Below are 23,831 nucleotides of genomic sequence, written 5' to 3' on the forward strand. Positions count from 1 at the left end.
TTCATTACCACCACCATAGTTGGGCCTCAGGTCAAATAACAGGGAGGAAACACAGCCTTGAAGAAAATCAACAGAAAATTGGATTGAAGGTTTACTGAACATGGCCCTGCCCATCAGAACAAGACCCAGTTTCCCCCTCAGTCAGTCTCTCCCATTAGGAAGCTTCCATAAGCCTCTTATCCTCATCCATCAGAAAGAAGACAATGAAAACCACAGTTACAGAAAACTAACCAAACTGATCACATGGACCACAGCCTTGTCTAACTCAGTGAAACTATGCGCCATGCCAGGTAGGGCCACCCAAGAAGAAAAGGCCATGGTGGAGAGTTCTGACAAAACGTGGTCCACTGGAGAAGGGAATGGTAAACTACTCCAGTATTCTTGCCTTGAGAATCCCAAGAACAGTAATAGCAGATAAATATCTATAGTTACAAAAACAAGATACACATCCTAAATTTGAAGAGGCACACTTAGCCTTAACTTAGACTGAAACCTATTGTAATAACATTTCAGAAAACATTGATAGAAAAATAAATAAATTAAAACGGAAAAATAAATAAAAGATAACAAGATTTTTAAAGCAGTAGATTTCTTATCAGTAAAAAATGAATGCCAAGAAATAGTACAAATCTTCAGATTTCCTCAAGTACTCATTGCACATATGAATATTTTTTTGAAGTTAAAATTGAAGTAAATTGAACATCTTTATTTCAGTGGAATTTTAAAACTGACTTACAACATTCAGAGAAAGTGATGAATAATGAAGTGGTATAGAGCAAGTAAAGCATTAAAGAATGATTCAGTGTATTAATTAAAACAAAAGACAACATTGTGAATTTCTATTAACATATCCATCATTAGGCTCCTTTTCTAATAATGTGATACAATGTAATATTATGTTTCATCCAACAAAATCAATAATATAATTTACTTATTAAATTTATTATTAACATGGCAACTGTAAGGCTCTTAACTTTAGATCATATGATTAAACTGTTGCTTCTTTCAAATGTTTTATGAGACAATAAAACTTAAAGGAGCAGCTCCATACATCCATTTTCTTTTTTAAAGTTAAGTGTAAATAAAAGTTTTAAAAAATTAAAATTAGGCTAAAAGCATGTTATAATAACAGATGCTATATTAGAAGTTCTGATGATCAATAATAATAGCTTTTATTTCAGTTTGCTCACTCAGTCATGTCTGACTATTTGTAATCCCGTGGACTGCAGCACGCCAGGCTTCCCTGTCCAACACCAGCTCCTAGAGTTTGCTCAAACTCATGTCCATCGAGTCGGTGATGACATCCAACCATCTCATCCTCTGTGGTCCCAGTCTTCTCTTGCCTTCAATCTTTCCCAGCATCAGCATCATTTTCCATTGAGTCAGTTCTTCACATCCCTTGGTCCACGTATTGGAGTTTCCGCTTCAGCATCAGTCTTTCCAATGAGTATTCAGCTTTTATTTACTTAATACAAAATATTGGGCTTCCCAGGTGGCACTAGAGGTAAAGAACTTGCCTGACAATACAGGAGCGATAAGACACAAAGTTTCAGTGGAGGGGGTGGGGGAAGGCAGGGAGGAAAGATCCTAGAAAATCTCATCGACAGAAGAAACTGGCAGTCTAGCAACTTAGCACACTCACACACGTTACACTTTTATTCATTTTGTCACTTACACTTTGTCAGTCCCTTAACATAAGTACTATTAAAAATCTCCTTTTTATGGAAATGATACAGAAGTAAAAATAAATCAATTAATCTTTTTGTCACATTGCTATAACTAACATCATTACTCTAGAACAGTGGTTCTCAGCAAGGGAAAATATGTCCTGAAAGATGTTTTTCTTTCATAATATCTGGAGATTTTTTTTGTTTGTCTTAACTCAGGAGCAGGGATGCCCCTGGATCTGGTGGGTAGACATCAGGAATATTGCTAAACACCTTGCAATGCACAAGAAGATTCCCCACAACAAAAAAATTATCCAATTTATAATGTCAGTAGTGACACAGCTGAGCAACCCTGCTCTCAATAATATCAAATGCTGATCAAATTGAGCAATAAAAAATATGCTTCATCTGTTTAAAACAAAGCACAGCAAAAATGCAAGCTTCATTTTTCTGCAATATTCTCTGTGGTTTAGAACAACTGACATCTCATAGATGCTTGGTTCAGTTCAGGTGGGTTCACTCGCTCAGTCATGTCTGACTCCTTGCGACCCCATGGACTGCAGCACACCAGGTCTCCCTGTTCATTACCAACTCCTGGGGTTTACTCAAACTCATATCTGTTGAGTTGGTGATGGCTTCCAATCATCTCGTCCTCTGTCATCCCCTTCTCCTCCCGCCCCCATTCTTTCCCAGCATCGTGTTCTTTTTCAATGAGTCAGTTCTTCACATCAGGTAGCCAAACTATTGGAGTTTCAGCCTCAACATCAGTCCTTCCAATGAATATTCAGGACTGATTTCCTTTAAGATGGACTGTTTGGATCTCCTTGCAGACCAAGGGACTCCCAAGAGTCTTCTCAAACACCACAGTTCAAAAGCATCAATTCTTCAGCACTCAGCTTTCTTTGTAGTTCAACTCTCACATCCATACATGACTACTGGAAAAACCATATCCTTGACTAGACAGACCTTTGTTGGTAAAGTAATGTCTCTGCTTTTTAATATGCTGTTTAGGTTGGTCATAACTTTTCTTCCAAGGAGCAAGTGTCTTTTAATTTCATGACTGCAGTCACCATCTGCAGTGATTTTAGAGCCCCCCAAAATAAAATCTGTGACTGTTTCTGCTGTTTACCCATCTATCTGTCATGAGGTGATGTGACCAGTGATGGAACTCCAGTTGAGCAATTTCAAATCCTGAAAGATGATGCTGTGAAAGTGCTGCACTTAATATGCCAGCAAATTTGGAAAACTCAGCAGTGGCCACAGGACTGGAAAAGGTCAGTTTTCATTCCAATCCCAAAGAAAGGCAATACCAAAGAATGCTCAAACTACCACACAATTGCACTCATCTCACACACTAGTAAAATAATGCTCAAAATTCTCCAAGCCAGGCTTCAGCAATATGTGAACTGTGAACTTCCAGATGTTCAAGCTGGTTTTAGAAAAGGCAGAGGAACCAGAGATTAAATTGCCAACATCCGCTGGACCATGGAAAAAGCAAGAGAGTTCCAGAAAAACATTTACTTCTGCTTTATTGACTATGCCAAAGTCTTTGACTGAGTGGATCACAATAAACTGTGGAAAATCCTGAAAGAGATGGGACTAACAGACTACCTGACCTGCCTCTTGAGAAACCTATATGCAGATCAGGAAGCAACAGTCAGAACTGGACATGGAACAACAGACTGGTTCCAAAAAAGAAAAGGAGTACATCAAGGCTGTATATTGTCACCCTGCTTATATGCAGAGTACATCATGAGAAACGCTGGGCTGGAAGAAGCACAAGCTGGACTCAAGATTGCCAGGAGAAGTATCAATAACCTCAGATATGCAGATGACACCACCCTTATGGCAGAAAGTGAAGAGGAGCTAAAAAGCCTCCTGATGAAAGTGAAAGAGGAGAGTGAAAAAGTTGGCTTAAAGCTCAACATTCAGAAAACGAAGTTCATGGCATCTGGTCCCATCACTTCATGGGAAATAGATGGGGAAACAGTGGAAACAGTGTCAGACTTTATTTTGGGGGGCTCCAAAATCACTGCAGATGGTGATTGCAGCCATGAAATTAAAAGACGCTTACTCCTTGGAAGAAAAGTTATGACCAACCTGGATGGCATATTCAAAAGCAGAGACATTACATTGCCAACTAAGGTCCGTCTAGTCAAGGCTATGGTTTTTCCTGTGATCATGGATGGATGTGAGAGTTGGACTGTGAAGAAGGCTGAGCATCGAAGAACTGATGCTTTTGAACTGTGGTGTTGGAGAAGACTCTTGAGAGTCCCTTGGACTGCAAGGAGATTCAACCAGTCCATTCTAAAGGAGATCAGCCCTGGGTGTTCTTTGGAAGGAATGATGCTAAAGCTGAAACTGCAATACTTTGGCCATCTCATGAGAAGAATTGACTCATTTGAAAAGACTCTGATGCTGGGAGGGATTGGGGGCAGGAGGAGAAGGGGACAACAGAGGATGAGATGGCTAGATGGCATCACTGACTCGACTGACGTGAGTTAGAGTGAACTCCAGGAGTTGGTGATGGACAGGGAGGCCTGGCGTGCTGCAGTTCATGGAGTTGCAAAGAGTCGGACACAACTGAGTGAGTGAACTGACTGACTGAACTGATGGGACCATATGCCAAAATCTTAGTTTTCTGAATGTTGAGCAGAAAGCTCAGCATTCAGATGCTTGGTATTTTTCACATGACACAAACTACAGTATGAAAGTTGTCTCTCTGCAGGCAGCCTCCATAGTATGATTTCCATAGCTGTTGGCAACTGTCCCCTGACATCAGATTGGTTCAAGGAGACAGTCTTGACAACATAGCAGATGCATGCCAGGCCAACAGACTTCTGCTTTGCGCCCTCCAGTTTCAGAATTTTACATCCATTTATATTGAGACAAAAATAATAAAATACATTGACACACTTCCTTTTAAGTATTAATGCCTTATCTTTTCCAGTGTCAGCAATCCCTCAGTAATGTAGCTTGCTCTAGTGCTGATAAAGCATTTATTTTGTTTTCTGTAACTTCCTTTTGGGGTCTAGCTCATTTATTTTTAATTCAAAATACTTTCCAGGATTTTATCACATCGATCACTGTATTTCAGATACCAGTTATCATGGTCCATATCTCTAAAAGGAAGCATATTGAAAATGAAATTTCCCACAGTGGTGACTTATTTTTATTTGATAACTTTAAAATTCTACCAGTATCTGGTATAATATTGTTCTAATTCAGGATTTTTTTGTGTAAATTGTAAGACGATACAACTAGTATTTTAAATGCAATAATATTTAGTTAGATCAAGAAAAATAAAAACTATATTTCTTAAAATGTATTCCTATTTATCTTTATTTTAGCTAGTATTACAGAGGTAGTGTCTATTGGTTAAAAACATCACTGTCTCTTTAAAATTATAGGAGGTATTATTTGTCCTCAATTTTATTTTTTCATGTTTTTCCCAACAAAATATGGAAAACAATATGATTTGACCCTATTAATTTTTCATGAATTGGGCTTATGAATCTCAAGATCTGTTTTTCTCATCTAAACTGTGCTACATAGGAGTCTTTGATCAGTCAGTACATGAATAAAGAATGCTGTTTTTCAGAATTAAGAGGAAATGAAGCCTAAGGAGATATGTTACAGAATAATAAGTTCTAAATAAAATATAAAACTTCTAAATTTTAGATCTCATTGTATAAATACTATGTCTTTTTAAACCAAGTAATTTGTATTCCTGATGTATTTTTCCACACTTAAAACATGGAGTAGTATTTTATACATTTATCCTAAATAATATGTATTATTTAATAAACTAGAATCTATAGGTTTTTCCATTCTAAAAATGTTATTTACATATATATCCAAAGCACAGAAATATCTAGAATTTTGTGATAAATTAAGTCTAGAGTTAAGTAATGCTTTATGGAAGCAACTTATTCATCTGAGGTCAAAGCACATTTCAAAATACTATTAGTTGCAATGTAATATAAATGTCTTCTGATGAGTTTGTTAGTCTCAAAATGCTATGAAAATATAACTTAATATTACATAAAAATATAACTCTTAAAAATATCCAGTTTTATATGCCCTTCTTGTTTTAGAAAGCATATCCTGTTCTTTTTACCTCAAGATATTACTTTATTTGTTGTCATCTTTCAATCATGTCTTCATCTTTCCATGCAAAACTCAAGGCATGGGTTTCAGGCTCTACATTTGAACACACATCTCATGTAGAGGAATGCTTTCTAATTCACAGCCTGTAATTCTCCTCACAAGGAGTCAACACCTTTGGTGAAAAGTGTTTCATTTGTACCTGTTGGCAGCCTGATGACATAAAGTTTTTGCTCATAATGCCACAATCCCTTGCCTGTGAATTGTCATCAGGCTCAGGATGACAGAATTGTCCATTCTGAAAGTGTAAACAGATAAGTATGCAAAAATAATGGGGAAAATAGTATATTGATTTCTGTTCTGTATATGACATCTTTAGTTTGTGTGTGTGTGTGTTTAATTATTTCCTTTATTCTTTTCCTTTTTAAGGAAATCTCTGTCTTCAGACAGAATTCTTGAAAATGGGCTCCAAGACTAATCAGTGAGACCCATTCTAATGATGTGGATATCTGAATGGAGCCCAGATCAGGACAAGGGTTAAGGCCTTCCAGAGAATCAATGACAAGAGGTTCTTGGATGGGACAAGAAGTTCAAACTTGTTAACTGAGAACTAATCCTTAAAGACATGAAATCACTTTCTACTCAGACACTTTGGGGTAGCCAGTAAAAGTCACTGTTGATTCCATGGACGATTACTGTCATTTTTCTTTCATTGTGATGAGTCATCTCTGCCTGAGTTTCTCTAAGTCTGTGGATTTGTCCTGCCCATTTTACCTATTCATTTAAAATAGAGGGCTTCCCTAGTGGCTTCCCTGGTGGCTCAGATGGTAAAGAAACCACCTGCAATGCAGGAGACCTAGGTTCAATCTCTGGGTGGGGAGGATCCCCTGGAGACGAGAATGGCAACCTCCTCCAATATTCTTGCCTTAACCATAGGATGGCAAATGAGTTGGATACAACTGAGCAACTAACATTTGTAACACTTCATACAATTTCTACAAAGCATTTTTCTCTTTTTAATTCAGCCTTCATAGCCTTTCTAATCCTGACTCCCCATAGCATGGATTCTTGAAAAGTTGCTCACTTCATTTCTTCACTCATCACTCACACTGAAATCTAATGCAATCTCTATCTGTGATATAATAAGAACTGTACCTTTAATATTTGTTCCAGGTCCTTGGCAGAGGGCTTCTAAAATCCTTAGAATTTCCTAAGTCATAGAGGTATAAAGAGCATATATTCCTGTTCGTAATTGCCCTTTTAACCAAACCTGCTGCTGCTGCTGCTGGTAAGTCACTTCAGTCGTGTCCGACTCTGTGCGACCCCACAGACAGAGGCCCACAAGGCTCCCCAATCCCTGTGATTCTCTAGGCAAGAACACTGGAGTGGGTTGCCATTTCCTTCTCCAATGCATGAAAGTGAAAAGTAAAAAAGTGAAGTCACTCAGTTGTGTCCTACCCTCAGCGACCTCATAGACTACAGCCTTCCAGGCTCCTCCATCCATGGGATTTTCCAGGTAAGAGTCCTGGAGTGGGGTGCCATTGCCTTCTGCAAACCAAACCTACTGCTGCTAAGTCACTTCAGTCATGTCCGACTCTGTGCAACCCCACAGACAGAGGCCCACAAGGCTCCCCCATCCCTGGGATTCTCTAGGCAAGAACACTGGAGTGGGTTGCCATTTCCTTCTCCAATGCATGAAAGTGAAAAGTGAAAGTGAAGTCGCTCAGTCATCTGACTCTTAGCGACCCCACTGACCGCAGCCCACCAGGCTCCTCTGTCCATTGGATTTTCCAGGCAAGAGTACTGGAGTGGGGTGCCATTGGCTTCTCCACTGAACCAAACCTGGGTTTATACTAATTAAGTAAAATTTGAAGGATAAGAATTGGTTGCCAGAGGAACCAACCACATGACCAGAGAGTTGGAACTCTAAAACTATTAGGGCTGGGAGATGGACTGGGCACTGAGTTAATCATCAATGGCCAAAGATTTTAGTCAATCCTGTCCACATAATGTGAAGTCCATAAAAACCTAGATGAAGGAGATTTGAAGAGCTTCCAGGTCACTGAACATATTGAGATTCTGGAGGGTGATGCTCTTTGAGGACAGGGAAACTCCACATTCCTTCTCACAAACCTTTTCATATGTAAGTTTGCCCATTTGGTTGTTTCTAAGTTGTATCCTTTATAATAAACTGGTAATAGTGCAGTGCTTTTCTGAGGTCTGTGAGTCCTTATAGCAGATTATCCAACCCAAGGAGGAGGTCATGGCACCCTAAGGTTTATATTAATAGCAAGTGCATCAAGAGTACAAGAGATCTAAACCTGTGACTGACATCTGAAATGGAAGGCAGTCTTTTGGGACTCCACCCTTAACCAAGTGTGGTAGGAGTGGGGGATTTTGCTAAATAAGGAGAGTTTCAGATCTGAATTGTAGAACACCAAGCTGGTGGTATCCCAAGAGCTAGAGAATCGGTTGGTATAGGAGAAAACCTACATATTTTGTGTCAGAAATGTTGTGAGGAGGGAGAGAGAAGTAATTTTCCTTTTAGCTCATATTCTTCTTTACTACTTTCTTCCCATTCCTCTCAATGTATTTCACAAAGTAAAAGAAAGTGAAAGTGTTAGTCGCTCAGTTGTGTCCCACTCTTTGCTACCCCATGCCCTGTAGCCTGCCAGCCTCCTCTGTCTTTGAGATTCTCCAGGCCAGAATACTGAAGTGGGTTGCCATTCCCTTCTCCAGGGGTTCTTCCTGACCTAGCGATGGAGGCCAGGTCTCCTGCTTTGCAGGCAGATTCTTTACCATCTGAGCTGCCAGGGAAGCCCATATTTCACAAATCTTATCAACAACTTCTTTTAGACTGAGTTCAAAAGAAACCTTTAACATCTTACTTAAGCTAGACCTTTTTGACAGCATTTACTTGTAGTTTTATAGATGTGTGTGTGTGTGCTCAGTGTGTCCAACTCTTTGTGCAAAGTGCCCAACTCTTTGTGACCCCATGGACTGTAGCCTTTCATGCTCCACTGCCCATGGAATCTTCCAGGCAAGAATATTGGGGTGGGTTACCATTTCCTGTTCCAGAGAATCTTTTGACCCAGGGATCTTTTGCATTTCCTCCATTGGCAGGCACATTCTTTACCACTGCACCACCTGGGAAGTCTGTATATGTTACCATATAGATTCACTATATACATTATACATAAATATATATATTTCTTGAAATACTCTGTCCCTTTAACTTCTCTGTCTCAGCGTTTTCTTAGGATTCCTTTTACTTTTCTTCACACTGATTTTTGGCCTCACGTGCAGGTTCCACTTTCTTCTGCTCTGTTATATTGGTGTTCCTCCAGATTGTGTCATACATAGCTGTCATCTCCTATCACTCAACAGTTCAGACCCCACTCATGATCTGTGTATTACACTGCCTACATGATAATTCTGTTTGCACATACCAAGGGGACTTTACATATTCAAAACTAAACAAATCCTCCCATCTTCCTACCACATGTCTGTATAAGCCTCTCTCACCACCACAATATGCAATTACAAAATCATGTCAATTCTACCTCCAATATATTTTAGAATCATTATACATGCTTATAGGAAACATCTCTGCATTTCATAATAATGCTAAAATATCCCAAATTTTAGCTAAAATATTAAAAATATATAAAATTACTAAAAATTTATAATGCTAAAAATAAGTTGTTATCCTTACTCCAGTATTCTTGCCCATTATTATGGTTTCTCTAGAAAAGTCACAGTCATCTTGCTGAAGTACATGACTGATTAAACTAGCTTTCAGTTCTTCCCATAGTAGCCTGTCTATTGCAATATGAGGATAATAGTTGCTGAAAGAGTAAGGCTCTTGCAAGTATAATATGAAATTACCTAAGTAAAGTTCCTAATATAGAACCTAACATCCAGAATAATGCTGGCTGTGCTACTGTTAATAAAGACACTGCATTTATAATTCTTTCTACCCCTCTCGTTAGCCTTCAGTAGTGAGAAAGTTAATGACTTAAAAGTCTATTGTATGTCTGCTGTATCTATCATAGTGCTGGTTCAGAAATTAGTACTCAAGATATATTTGGATAAATATGAATAACGAGAACAATGGAGATTTTTACAACTATTATTACTATTCACAAAGTGTTTTCACTCTTCTTTCTCTATCTGTGAGGAAAATATGCTTTTGACTGTTACTAGCAGCCTGAAAAATCCCATGGATGGAGGAGCCTGGTAGGCTGCAGTCCATGGGATCGCGAAGAGTTGGACACGACTGAGCGATTTCACTTTCACTGTTTACTTTCATGCATTGGAGGAGGAAATGGCAACCCACTCCAGTGTTCTTGCCTGGAGAATCCCAGGGACAGGGGAGCCTGGTGGGCTGCCATCTCTGGGGTGGCACAGAGTCGGACACGACTGAAGCAACTTAGCAGCAGCAGCAGCAGCAGCAGCAGCAGCAGCAGCAGTATATGGGATTGAGACTCAACATATTTAAATCATGTATGCAAAGTCAAAGTCTGACACTGTTTCCATTGTTTCCCCATCTATTTGACATGAAGTAATGGGACTGGATGCCATGATCTTATTTTTTGAATGCTGAGTTGTAAGCCAGCTTTTTCACTCCTCTTTCACCCACATCAAGAGACTCTTTAGTTGTTCTTTGGTTTCTTCCACAAGAGCACTATAGGAGGTTGTTGATATTACTCCTGGGAATCTTGATTCCAGCTTCTGAGTCATCCAGCATGACATTTTGCATATTGTACTCTACATATAAAATATGCAGGGTTAAATAAACGGGGTGACAATATACATTCTTAACATACTCCTGTCCCAATTTTGAATCCATCCATTATTCCATATCCAGTTCTAACTGTTGCTTCTTGACCTGCATATACAGGTTTTACAGGAGGCAGATAAGGTGGTCTGGGATTCCCATCTCTTAGAATTTTCAACAGTTTGTTGTGATCCACACAGTCAGACTTTACCACAGTCAATGAAGCAGAAGTAGATGTTTTACTGGAATTCTCTTCCTTTTTCTATAATCCAATGGATGACTGTCTTTTCTAAATTCAGCTTGTACATCTGGAAGTTCTCTGTTCACATACTATTGAAACCTAGCTTGAAGGATTTTGAACATCACTTTGCTAGCATGTGAAATGAATGAAACTGTATAGTAATTTCAACATTCTTTGGCATTGCCTTTATTTGGGATTGAAATGAAAACTGACATTTTCCAGTACTGTGGCTATTGCTGAGTTTTACAAATTTGCTGACACACTGAGTGGAGCACTTTAACAGCATCATCTTTTAGGATTTGAAGCAGCCCAGCTGGAACTCCATCACCTCCACCAGCTTTGCTCATAGTGATGCTTCCTAAGGCCCACTTAAATGCTTCACATTCCAGGATGTCTGGCCCCAGGTAGGTGACCACACCATTGTGGTTATCCAGATCATTAAGACCTTTTTTGTAAAGTTTGTATTCTTGCCACTTCTTCTTAATCTTATATTAGTCTCTATGTCCTTGTCTTTTCTATCCTTTATTGTGCCCATCTTTACATGAAGTGTTCCCTTGGTTTCTCTAATTTTCTTGAAAAAGTATGTAGTCTCCCCATTCAATTGTTTTCCTCTATTTCTTTGCATTAAGAAGACTTCTTGTTTTAGGCTTTCTTATCTCTCCTTGCTATTCTCTGGAACTCTGCATTCATTTGGGTATATCTATAGCTTACATTGTGCTGAAAATTAATGACTAAATGAAACCTAAAACTAAAACAACAACAACAACAACAACAATTTCTGGAATAAAACATAGGTAGGGGAAAATATTGTTTGAACTTTATGTGATAAAATATTTGTTTTTGAATACATTTTTTAAAACTCTCAAAATTCAGTAAGAAATGAAAGTGTTTTTAAAAAGACTTGAGAAGACTTAACTTATTAATTTTAGCTTTTATAATAGGTGTTTAATATCAAATGTTTATAAGCAAAGTGGAGGACATGAAGTAGTTGTACATTGCTAATGTGTACATAAAATGTTCCAATAACTTTGGCAATTTCCTAAAATGTTAAACATCTATCCTTTATATAACCCAGCCGATTTATATGTAGCTATTTACCAAAGAGAATGTAGTTATTCATGTAGCTTTCAATACAAAGATGTGTATACAAACGTTAATAGCTGTTTTGTATGTATTAGCCACAAACTGGAAGTAATCCAACAATCCATCAACTGGAGAAAGCTTTATATGGACAATGGAATACTATAACATAATGAACATTCAATACACATAATAATATTGATGAATCTCAAAATATTATGCAAAAGTATAAAGAGAATATTTGCTGTAGAATTTTTTGTTGTTTAGTTGTGAAGTCATGTCCAACTCTTTTGTGATACCATGGACTGCAACACGCCAGGCTCCTCTGTCCATATACTTCTGTTAAATTCTATAGTAACAGAAAATACATGACTGTTTGTGTGAAAAAGTGGGATTGATGAGGAACAAAAAATGGGTTTATAAAGGTGACACAAAACAGTTTGAAAGTGATAAATATGTTTATTATCTTGATTGTGGTTACCATTTCATGTGTGTATGTTAGTTGTGCAGTTGATCTTTGTAGTTTATTCTGTAAATTATGTCTCAGTAAAACTCTTCAAAAAGAAAACACTATTCAGGTGTATACTACCATCTACTTTAGGGCTTCCTTGTTGGCTTAGATGGTAAAGAATCTGCCTGTAATGCTGGAGACCCAGGTTAAATCCCTGGGTCAGGAAGATCTCCCTGGAGAAGATAATGGTAACCCACTCTAGTATTCTTGCCTGAAAAATCCCATGAAAAGGGGAGTCTGGTGGACTCTGAAGTCCATGGGATCACAAAGAGTCTGATGACTGAGCAACTAACACTTTCCTTCATTTTCACTGTCTACTTTGCTACATTACCTCTAGTGTCAATGTAATTATGCCAAAGAAAAACTGCAAAATACTCTTCATACAAATATGGCTTAATACATATAGTATAATGATAGTTATAGCATATATACTATAAGCATATATATATATGCTTACATATATATGTATATATGTATGCTTAATATATATGTGTATATATATGTATGTGCATATATATATATATATATATATATATAAATAAATACCAAAAATGCTTAAACTACAGCACAATTGCACTCCTCTCACATGCTAGTAAAGTAATGCTCAAAATTCTCCAAGACAGGCTTCAGCAATATGTGAATGGTGAAATTCCAAATGTTCAAGCTGGTTTTAGAAAAGGCAGAGGAACCAGAAATCAAATTGCCAACATCCCCTGGATCATGGAAAAAGCAAGAGAGTTCCAGAAAAACATATATTTCTGCTTCATTGACTATGCCAAAGCATTTGACTGAGTGGATCACAATAAACTGTGGAAAATTCTGAAAGAGATGGGACTACCAGACCACCTGACCTGCCTCTTGAGAAACCTGTATGCAGGTCAGGAAGCAACAGCTAGAACTGGACATGGAACAACAGACTAGTTCCAAATAGGAAAAGGAATACATTAAGGCTGTATATTGTCACCCTGCTTATTTCACTTATATTCAGAGTACATCATGAGAAACTCTGGGCTGGAAGAAGCACAGGCTGGAATCAAGATTGCCAGGAGAAATACCAATAACCTCAAATATGCAGATGACATCACCCTTATGGCAGAAATTGAAGAGGAGCTAAAAGGCCTCTTGATGAAAGCGAAAGAGGAGAGTGAAAAAGTTGGCTTAAAGCTCAACATTCAGAAAACGAAGATCATGGCATCTGGTCCCATCACTTCATGGGAAATAGATGAGGAAACAGTGGAAACAGTGTCAGACTTTATTTTTTCGGGCTCCAAAATCACTGCAGATGGTGATTGCTGCCATGAAATTAAAAAATGCTTACTACTTGGAAGGAAAGTTATGACCAATCTAGATAGCATATTCAAAAGCAGAGACATTACTTTGCCAACAAAGGTCCGTCTAGTTAAGGCTATGGTTTTTCCAGTGGTCATGTATGGATGTGAGAGTTGCACTGTGAAGAAAGCTGAGTGCCGAAGAATTGATGCTTTTGAACTGTGATGTTAGAGAAGACTCTTGAGAGTCCCTTGGACTGCAAGGAGATCCAACCAGTCCATCCTAAAGGAGATCAGCCCTGGGTGTTCTTTGGAAGGAATGATGCTAAAGCTGAAACTGCAATACTTTGGCCACCTCATGGGAAGAGCTGACTCACTGGAAAAGACGCTGATGCTGGGAGGGATTGGGGGCAGGAGGAGAAGGGGATGACAGAGGATGAAATGGCTGGATGGCATCGCTGACTCAATGGACGTGAGTTTGCGTGAACTCCTGGAGTTGTTGATGGACAGGGAGGCCTGGTGTGCTGCAATTCATGGGGTCGCAAAGAGTCGGACATGACTGAGTGACTGAACTGAACTGAATTGACATGAACCAAACTTAAGCTCCTATCCACAGTATGAGAATTATTTGTTATACTTACTTAATATGAAAAGTTCTAGATCCAGCCCTCGTCTATTAATTTAATGTTAGATAATTCAGATTTTTAGCAAGTACTCAAGGTGACCTTTCTGAACAATTAAGTTTAAAAACTCCTAATCTGGAGGAAATGACAAATAAAATCTTCAGATTATTCAAAATTATAAAATTATTTAAAAATGTAATAGTATTGAGTTTCTCAATGACATATATGCTTTAATGCCCAATTGATTTAGAAGAGTGACTTCTTGTGAAAATTGAGGACCCTAATGAAGATATTGCTAAAAGAAGACCATCCAACCTCAGTATAAAGAGTCGAGAGCATAATACCCCAGAAAAAAAAATAGAATTCTATATTAATAGTATATGAATGGATCCAGTACTTTGGCCACCTCATGCGAAGAGTTGACTCACTGGAAAAGACTTTGATGCTGGGAGGGATTGGGGGCAGGAGGAGAAGGGGACAACAGAGGATGAGATGGCTGGATGGCATCACAGACTTGATGGACATGAATCTGAGTGAACTCTGGGAGTTGGTGATGGACAGGGAGGCCTGGCATGATGTGATTCATGGGGTCGCAAAGAGTCAGACACGACTGAGTGACTGAACTGAACTGAACTGAAATAATTTGAGAAGCAAAATATTATTCCATGGTGGCTCAGTGGTTAAAGCGTCTGCCTGCAATGCAGGAGACCTGTGTTCTATCCCTGGGTTGGCAACCCACTCCAGTATTCTTTCCTGGAGAATCCCTTGGAGAGAGGAGCCTAGTAGGCTACAGTCCATGGGATCACAAAGAGTTGGGCATGACTGAGTGACTTCACTTTCAAAACTATTTAAAGAAATTATAAACTTCACTACTTTCAGTTTAAAAAATATTTTCAAGACAACATTAAAGTTGCATGGTGTGCCTATCTGTTTTATCTTCCAGGAAAAAATTGATAGTAATACGATTACCTTTGGAAATGAGTCAGATAAACTCAATGCTCATTTGAAAACTTTAAAATCATATCTATAAATAACAATAGACCTTATTCCAAAACTATTGATTCTTCTTTCTGGAAATACTGTCATTAGAGATCTATTCCCATCAGTCTGTGAATCCGAGTTATTATTATTTTAATAGTACCATAGTATTATTTGCACATAAATAAAAACTTCAACTGCGGCGCTCAAGGAGAAACCAGCATTTCTGACAGTTTATTAAAAAGTTAAACACACTTATTGTATGACCTAACCATAGTAACAATTGTATAAACTGAAAATGAAGTGTTTCTACATCTATTAGAAGACTTTTATTCTGATCTGCTTTTCATGGTAGTGTTCAACTATAGATACAAGTTTGATGGCCCGAATTGAATATGAACTTCATGCAGTTAAACCTATGGTGGATTCCTGTCTGTTGAGAGAAAGCCTGAGAAAGTATCAATAAAAGTACCAAATAATCCAGGCGAATTGCTCAAAATGTAATTGCAGATAAAACTGGTCAAGAGTAGGTATAAACATACTTTATAGTACTGGATCCTGAGAAATTCAGGCTCTCAAGTTTTTGAATGAGAAAGTAACAAATATTTTGGGTTACCTATCATGGGAAGGTTAAAGTGCATTCAATAATGGAGGGCCTGAAAAAGATTAAACGTGAGTAGAAACTTTTTTGTTAATAATTGATAATCTGATGCTGTGGATTTATTTTCATGTGTTTTCTTGGTTATAAAACTAATACATAATATGTATACCTATGAGTCATTCATGCTGAGGTTTGACAGAAAACAACAAAATTCTGTAAAGCAATTATTCTTCAATTTAAAAAAATAAATTAAAAAAACCTAACACATAGAATAGAAAATTCACAAAATGAAAGAATGAAAAATATTTTAATAATCCTTAATTCTATCACCAGTGACAATCTATAATATCACCACCCCAATTTTTTCCTTGTTCATACACAACTTTTGTGCATTTAGCTTTAAAGTCTCACTTTCAATGTACTTTCCCACTTTCTTATTAATATTAAAATCTTACCTATTGATGGGTATGTCTAGTGGCCTAAAATTTCTTCTTGGATTCCTCTGAAATTTAATACATAATCTAAGTCCTTTTAATTTGCAGGTCTTTTATCACATTTATGTCTAAAATAATTTTCCCAATACCACAATACTATATTCTATAGTTACATAGAAAAAAAATTGGGAAGTTTGAAAATTATACTGTGAAATTGAGCAGTAGAGGCTAGTAAAACTTGTCTTCTGCCCTCTTTTCCTCAACACATACACAACCTCAATCTGTACTTGATTATTAAGTAATTTTAATTTGCTCTCTGCACCAGCATTTTTCAATGAGTATGGTTTAAAAAAATTGAATTGTCTCTGAAAAACTGATCGTGTTTCAAAAAGAAGGATTGAAAAGTAACTTGAGGTACTTTATGTAAGTATCTATAAAATGAATCTTAGAGAAAATAAGTTTAAATTCTGGGTACCCACATTTAAACTTTCCAAGTGAGGGCTGTTGTATTTTACTATTTGTAAAAGAAAAAAGGCATCTCTTTAAATAAGTCCACTTTATCTCATCTATTGCTGCTTCTGTAGCTGGTGCCAGAAAACTTTCAGAAATGTCTACCTGGTAGCCTTTAACGGTGCATTGAAAAGTCATGCTGCTGAATTTAGGGATACTGGAAGCAATCCTCCATGGCCATGTATAAGATCAGAATTCATTAATAAGAATTTGCTGAGTTCCCAAGCAACTGTAAAAATGAAAGTTCAAAAATTAAAAAGAGACAAGCAAAGTTCCTGCTTTCAGCAAGGCTCAGTTTTTGAGTACACAGTATATGCTCAGAGTGCTTATTGAATAACTAATAGAGGTTCTAGTCTCCTGCTTTCAAATAATTAAACACTCACTAACCCAAGCAGTTGTATCACAGTTATTCTTGAGCTAACCGTCCCAATCCAGGCCACTCAGAAGAAACAGTTATATGAGTCATAAGTGAGCCACCCAAAGCAGAATCAATTGTTTGAAAAAACATTTACAAAGCTAAGACAGCACAGTTTTACGGTGGTGTCTACTTACCTTTCCATCACTCTTCTTCCTCTTTCACTTCTTTTTTTTTCTTTATAAATTATAAACTTGTGATAACACATTTACAGGAGACTTGGAAAACACTTCCCTGGTGGCTCAGATGGTAAAGTGTCTGTCTGCAATGCATGAGACCTGGGTTCGATCCCCGGGTTGGGAAGGTCCCCTGGAGAAGGACATGGCAGCCCACTCCAGTATTCTTGCCTGGAAAATCCCGGGGACGGTGGAGCCTGGTAGGCTACCGTTCATGGGGTCGCAAAGAGTCGAACACGACTGAGCGACTTCACTTTCACTTTCAATGAGCATAGTCAGTAAATCAGAAATAGATGTTTTTTTGGAACTCCTTTGCTTTTTCCATTCTCCAGCAAATGTTGGCAATTTGATTTCTGATTCCTCTGCCTTTTCTAAAACCAACTTGAACATCTGGAAGTTCACGGTTCACATATTGCTGAAGCCTGGCTTGGAGAATTTTGAGCATAACTTTGCTAGCGTGTGAGATAAGCGCAATTGTGCAGTAGTCGGAGCATTCTTTAGCATTGTCTTCGTTTGGGATTGGAATGAAAACTGACCTTTTCCAGTCCTGTGGCCACTGCTGTGTTTTCCAAATTTGCTGACATATTGAGTGCAGCACTTTTACAGCATCATCTTCTATTATTTGAGATAGCTCAACTGGAATTCCATTACCTCCAATAGCTTTGTTCGAACAGATGCTTCCTAAGGCCCACTTGACTTCATGCTCCAGGATTGTCTGGCTCTAGGTGAGTGTGAGAGATCACACCATGCTGATTATCTGGGTCATGAAGATCTTTTTTGTACAGTTCTTCTGTGTATTCTTGCCAAGTCTCTTAATATCTTCTGCTTCTGTTAGATCCCTACGATTTCTGTCCTTTATTGAGCCCATCTTTGCAAGAAATGCTCCCTTGTTACCTTTAATTTTCTTGAAGAGATCTCTAGTCTTTCCCATTCTGTTGTTTTCCTCTATTTCTTTGCATTGATCGCTGAGGATGGCTTTCTTATCTCTCCTTGCTATTCTTTGGAACTGCATTCAAATGTGTATATCTTTCCTTTTCTCCTTTGCTTTTCACTTCTCTCCTTTTCACAACTATTTGTTAGGCCTTCTCAGACAGCCATTTTGCTTTTTTTGCATTTCTTTTTCTTGGGGGTGAGAAACCTGTATGCACGTCAGGAAGCAACAGTTAGAACTGGACATGGAAAAACAGACTGGTTCCAAATAGGAAAAGGAGGACACCCTAATTATTTAACTTATATTCATAGTACATCATGAGAAATGCTGGACTGGATGAAGCACAAGCTGGAATCAAGATTGCCAGGAGAAATATCTATAACCTTAGATATGCAGTTAACACCACCATTATGGCAGAAAGTGAAGAGGAACTAAAAAGCCTCTTGATGAATGTGAAAGAGGACAGTAAAAAAGTTGGCTTAAAGCTCAACATTCAGAAAACTAAGATCATGGCATCTGGTCCCATCATTTTTTGTCAAATAGATGGGGAAACAGTGGAAACAGTGTCAGACTTTATTTTTCTGGACTCCAAAATCACTGCAGATGGTGATTGCAGCCTTGAAATTAAAGGATGCTTACTCTTTGGAAGGAAAGTTATTACCAACCTAGAGAGCATATTAAAAAGCAGAGGCATTAATTTGCCAACAAAGGTTCGTCTAGTCAAGGTTATGGTTTTTCCAGTGGTCATGCATGGATGTGAGAGTTGGACTATAAAGAAAGCTGAACACCAAAGAATTGATGCTTTTGAACTGTGGTGTTGGAGAAGACTTTTAAGAGTCCCTTGGACTGCAAGGAGATCCAACCAGTCCATCCTAAGGGAAATGGGTCCTGGGTGTTCATTGGAAGAACTGATGCTGAAGCTGAAACTCCAATACTTTGGCCACCTGATATGAAGAGCTGACTCATTTGAAAAGACCCTGATCCTGGGAAAGATTGAAGGTTGGAGGAGAAGGGGACAACATAGGATGAGATAGTTGGATGGCATCACCAACTCAATGGGCATTGCTTTGGGTAGACTCCAGGAGTTGGTGATGGTCAGGGAGGCCTGGCGTGCTGAGGTTCATGGGGTTGCAGAGAGTCAGACATGACTGAGCGACTGAACTGAACTGAGTGAGCATAGGCCTATATTATAGGGAAACTTAAAGTTTTCAGTTTAAAGTGTGATATACTAGAGAAATATGTCAGTCAGTGCCGCTTAGATGAAAATCTGTAGAAAATCCTGGTACCAAAAAATCCTAGAAAAATGTGTTGGTATCGATTTTTCCCTGAGTTTGTAGGCTTGACCTTTTAAATAATGGATAATATGGAGGAGATTTACTGACGTTCTTTCAGGACACAATCCGGGTCTATGAATTTAGAGCAGTTTGACTTAGCTACATTATTTCCATTTCTTATTATATAAAAATGAAGTGAAATGTATATATTACTTTCAAGTGAAAACTCCAATTTCTAAACAACTAAAGTGCTATGTAAAATATATATTATTAGAGTCTTAAACTGAATTCCACATAATTTCTCTGTTATAAAAATGTTGTGGAAACTCAAATAGTTAAAGGAAGATGAAAGATCCACTGCTAGCTTACAAGTAGGATTAAGGATTTGATTACAAAAACCCTCTAAACAGACATTCTTATCCCCATCTTTTAGTGCAATGATGTATATTCTGTAGGTAATTGATAGATAATTATGAATCATTGGGTGAGTTAATGTACTGTTCTCATTGTCCCATCAAGTATCTTCAACATTTTCAATATTTCTAAGTAAAGCTTATTTCATATGTAAAAAAGTTATTTACATACTTTATTTTTTCTCTTATTATTGCTTTTACCTCTGTGACACATATGTATATCACCCTTTGGTACTAAACATAGTACCCTGTGAGTCTTAATCTTTGCATTACACACAGAATAGAATCTTGCAGTAGAAGACTCAGTATTCAATGTATCAATTAAAGGAATAAATGGATAATTGTGTGAACTGATTTGAATAGGTGGATGATATGCTGAAATGGTGATATACATAAAAAACAATAAGCTTAATTTCTCAAAATATATCATTTTTCTATTATTTGTAAAGTGAAGGTCATTTTAGTAGTAAGTATGACAGGGTATCTTCAGGTCACATTTAGAAAATATTGATGGTTACATTGCTTAATTATAGATGAAATTTTGTATGTATATTATTTTTTTTTAATGCTTAGGAATAACTTTAGTGATAACACTCACTTCTGTGCGTGCAAATTGGGTAATTGTGTATCAAATTGACCACTTAGTTTGTAGTTGAGTAATTATTATCGTCAACTGCCTCTTTGCACATTAAATGAAGACCAGGTGAAAATGTTAATTAGGTTAATGATTTCAAATAATTTTTGTTATTGAAGAAACATGTTTCTCTGTTCCTGCTGTAGTTTTGAAATTGCTACTGAAAATGTCTGTAACATGGTCTTCCAACATTGAAGACTCAGATCACAACCTGAAATTCAAACAGCTGATTGGGTCACTACATCTCATTAAGGAAATCATTTTATAAAAGTTTATGATTGGTACAGAAAAAGATATCATGTCAAGTTAATTTGAGAAGAGCTAGTAATATGGGACAAATATTAGCTGTCCCAATGATGTATTCAAGTTGTCCATGTACTTATGGTTGCATTCTATTCAGTTTCTAAACCAGAAAAATCTTAGTGCATAAAATTAATTTCCTTATAATTGTGTGCCTCTGCAAAAGAGTTGAAAAAAAATCTTTTTAATAAAATATGACCTTCATTTCCATTAAACATGAAAAAATAAATAATTTATGTGAACTATAACTGAAATGTAATACCTAATATTTGCATTTGAGGCAAACAAAAATAATTTGAAGGCCTAGGTTTTTCATCATTTTTGCTAGGATAGCAGAAAACCTTTTATGTAGGCTTGCTTAGTCAACAACTTGTAATCAAATCTCTCCTGGAGCAAATGCTCGATGATTTTCTATTATTTTTTTCAAGTTATCAAAACTGCCTCGGGTAGTTGGGTCATTAAATAGCAATAGGTATCAACAAGAAGCAGCCTCACATCATTAGTGCTAATGATGTTTCAGGCTTATATCTGAAAAATGACATATGGACATCAGAATAATTTAGGTTGACTTCAGTGAGAGATATTTATTTCAGGATGGTTTGTAACAGCAATTGCAAGCTCAGGGAGAAGGAAAATAGGAAAGATTTTGATAAAAAAAAAAGTTTGTATCATAGTGTGATAGTGCATTTTTCCTGGTTAAATGATAAAGTGCAATAAGACAATTAGCATTCACCTATATTACTGCATCATTGGCTTGATTAATCACTTAACCATTCTCATACCTCTTAGCAAAATGAGTCTAAAACTTAACTATATTTTATGATCTTTTAGAGTAGGTGAAAATGTTGCTTCTACAAGTTTTTAAATATTATTATGCCATAATTTCTTTTCTTTTTTTTTAATTTTTAATTTTACTTTATTTTACTTTACAATACTCTATTGGTTTTGCCACACATTGACATGAATCCACCATGGGTGTACATGAGTTCCCAAACATGAACCCCCCTCCCACCTCCCTCCCCATAACATCTCCCTAGGTCATCCCCATGCACCAGCCCCAAGCATGCTGTATCCTGCATCGGACATAGACTGGCGATTCGTTTCCTACATGATAGTATACATGTTTCAATGCCATTCTCCCAAATCATCCCACCCTCTCCCTCTCCCTCTCCCTATGAGTCCAAAAGTCCACTCTACACATCTTTGTCTCTTTTGCTGTCTTGCATACAGGGTCATCATTGCCATCTTTCTAAATTCCATGTATATGTGTTAGTATACGGTATTGGTGTTTTTCTTTCTGGCTTACTTCACTCTGTATAATCGGCTCCAGTTTCATCCACCTCATTAGAACTGATTCAAATGTATTCTTTTCAATGGCTGAGTAATACTCCATTGTGTATATGTACCACAGCTTTCTTATCCATTCATCTGCTGAGGGACATCTAGGTTGTTTCCATGTCCTGGCTGTTATAAACAGTGCTGCAATGAACATTGGGGTACATGTGTTTCTTTCAATTCTGGTTTCCCCTGTGTGTATGCCCAGCAGTGGGATTGCTGGGTCATAAGGCAGTTCTATTTGCAATTTTTTAAGATCTCCACACTGTTCTCCATAATGGCTGTACTAGTTTGCATTTCCACCAACAGTGCAGGAGGGTTCCCTATTCTCCACACCCTCTCCAGCATTTATTGCTTGCAGACTTTTGGATCGCAGACATTCTGGCTGGAGTGAAGTGGTACCTCATTGTGGTTTTGATTTACATTTCTCTAATAATGAGTGATGTTGAGCATCTTTTCATGTGTTTGTTAGCCATCCGTATGTCTTCTTTGGAGAAATGTCTATTTAGTTCATTGGCCCACTTTTTGATTGGGTCGTTTATTTTTCTGGAATTGAGCTGCATTAATTGCTTGTATATTTTTGAGATTAGTTGTTTGTCAGTTGCTTCATTTGCTATTATTTTCTCCCATTCAGAAGGCTGTCTTTTCACCTTGCTTATATTTTCCTTTGTTGTGCAGAAGCTTTTAATTTTAATTAGATCCCATTTGTTTATTTTTGCTTTTATTTCCAGAATTCTGGGGAGTGGATCATAGAGGATCCTGCTGTGACTTATGTCAGAGAGTGTTTTGCCTATGTTCTCCTCTAGGAGTTTTATAGTTTCTGGTCTTACATTTAGATCTTTAATCCATTTTGAGTTTATTTTTGTGTGTGGTGTTAGAAAGTGATCTAGTTTCATTCTTTTACAAGTGGTTGACCAGTTTTCCCAGCACCACTTGTTAAAGAGATTGTCTTTACTCCATTGTATATTCTTGCCTCCTTTGTCAAAGACAAGGTGTCCATATGTGTGTGGATTTATCTCTGGGCTTTCTATTTTGTTCCATTGATCTATATTTCTGTCTTTGTGCCAGTACCATACTGTCTTGATGACTGTGGCTTTGTAGTAGAGCCTGAAGTCAGGCAGGTTGATTCCTCCAGTTCCATTTTTCTTTCTCAAGATTGCTTTGGGTATTCGAGGTTTTTTGTATTTCCATACAGATCTTGAAATTATTTGTTCTAGTTCTGTGAAAAATATCGCTGGTAGCTTGAAAGGGATTGCATTGAATTTGTAGATTGCTTTGGGTAGTATACTGATATTCACTATATTGATTCTTCCGATCCATGAACATGGTATATTTCTCCATCTATTAGTGTCCTCTTTGATTTCTTTCACCATTGTTTTATAGTTTTCTATATATAGGTCTTTAGTTTCTTTAGGTAGATATACTCCTAAGTATTTTATTCTTTTCATTGCAATGGTGAATGGAATTGTTTCCTTAATTTCTTTTTCTACTTTCTCATTATTAATGTATAGGAATGCAAGGGATTTCTGTGTGTTGATTTTATATCCTGCAAC

This window comes from Capricornis sumatraensis, chromosome 1 (assembly GCF_032405125.1).
Source record: "Capricornis sumatraensis isolate serow.1 chromosome 1, serow.2, whole genome shotgun sequence".
In the NCBI taxonomy this organism is placed as follows: domain Eukaryota; kingdom Metazoa; phylum Chordata; class Mammalia; order Artiodactyla; family Bovidae; genus Capricornis; species Capricornis sumatraensis.